The following is a 2,027-nucleotide window of genomic DNA, read 5'->3' as shown; positions in this document are numbered from 1 at the left end:
CTGAAGACATATTTATAGTGTTATTCCCCTCCTCCTCCTGGTTGCTATTTGCATGGACCACATATTTCACCCCTTTAGATCTTGACTCTAAAATCTGTCTTGCATAAAGGAAGATACTGGGCCTATCAATATGGCTCAGTGGGCAGAGGTGCTTGTCAAGAAGACTTATGACCAGAGTTTGATCCCCAGGGACCCATGGGATATTGTCCTCTTTCCCGTGTGTGTGGCTCATGTGACATGCATATGCATGCTGTACACATGTGTGTGCATGAGCACAATACACAAATTATATATGTATATATATATATATGTATACACAAATACACATATGTGCATATATTACTTATTATATATTATATATACTATAGTATATAGTATATAGTATAATTATATATTATATAATATGAAATTATATATTGCATATTAATATGTATAATATATTGGGAAATCCACTGAATTTCTTTTAACTCATTCAGCCACTCTTAGTCTTTTGATTAGGGAATCTATGCCATTTACATTTCCCACTACTGGTGTAATGTGATGGATTCCCTAAGGCCATCTTGTTAGCACTGCACTTGAGTGTGCTCTCATTCTCTATCATACATTTTTGAGACAGGGCATCAGTATGTAGCTCTGGCTTGACCTCTAACTCACAGGCATCCTCCTGCCTCTACCTCATGAGTGATGGGCTGCCTGACCATGGTCGTTTCTTTTGCTTTTGCCTTCTTCTTTAGCAGATGGCTCCTGGGATAGTGATTTGCTTTTATTCTGCTTGTTTTATCCTGAGTGTCTTGTCTGTTTTTGTTGTTGCTATGAGGTTTGACATAATATCATGCAGTTATACACTGTTTTCTTGGTACTTTCCAGATTGTCTTTGCCATTGGCTTTTGGCTGTCACTTACAGTGTGTCTTGATGTGGTATTTTGGCATCCTATTTGGGCATTTTTGAGTTTCATGACTTTAGATGATATTTTCCCTTCCAAGATCTGGGATGTGTTCAGATGTTATTTCTTTAAGTAAACTTTAAGTTATTTTCTTTCCCCTACATGAGAAAATTTACTGGTTCCCATGAGATATTCCTTAAATTATATAAGCTCCATACACTCTTTCTCTCACTCTGTCTATAAAATTCTAAATGCCCTCTGATAGTGTCTGCCTGTCTTCCTTCAAGAGCTGGGGCCTAATGAATTTTCACTATGTTGCTAGAGGATGTTTTGAAGACACAGTGGGACTACACTTCCCCTCTTTTTCTGTTGTGTGCACACAGGCATATATGTGAGTATGGTGCATGTATGTCTACCTGTGTACTTGCATGTGAGCATCAGGTGACAATCTCTTGTGCCTTCACATTCTAAGACAGGATATCTCATTGGCAGAGGATTTCAAGGAGGGAGATTGACTAGTGAGCTCCATTATCCACCTATCTCCTCATCCATCTCACCATCATTTGATTATGAGTGTGTGCCACCACACCTGTTTTTTATATGAGTGCTTGGAATCGTACTCAACTCTTCACATGTGTGAGGCAAACATGATACCAACTCAGCTCTGTATCCTCAGCCCCTTTCTTCATTCTCTATTCCTGACTCAACATGTGGCCACTGGCTTCTGCCATGATGTGTTTCCCTTTCTAGAAGGCTTCACAGTATATTTCCCAATCCTGCTCTTGAAGTCCCCACATGTGAGCCAAAATAAACCTTCCTGCTCTGGAAGTAGCCACATCAGGCATTTAGTTATGCTTGTGGAAGCTTACTGGAATGGACGGAGCAACTGTGTGACACCACAGATGATGCGCCCATGAGTTTGCTGTCTGTGGTCTTTCTGAACACTTCCCTTTGTTGAATTTTCTTCAGAGAAAAGAAACATAACTCAGTAATTCCCCTCAGCACAAATGGTACAAATGGTCAAAATGTGGTTTTTCCAGCTGATAGAAATATCTTCCATTTTCCATCATAATTGGCAATAGCATTTCAGATTTCAAGATTGCTGTCAAATTTTTAGAAACTTCTGTCAAATATTTTCTATAG

The sequence above is a fragment of the Cricetulus griseus genome, chromosome 3 (assembly GCF_003668045.3).
Source record: "Cricetulus griseus strain 17A/GY chromosome 3, alternate assembly CriGri-PICRH-1.0, whole genome shotgun sequence".
Lineage (NCBI taxonomy): Eukaryota > Metazoa > Chordata > Mammalia > Rodentia > Cricetidae > Cricetulus > Cricetulus griseus.
The sequence above is the reverse complement of the archived record's forward strand: the minus strand, read 5'-3'. Positions refer to the sequence as shown.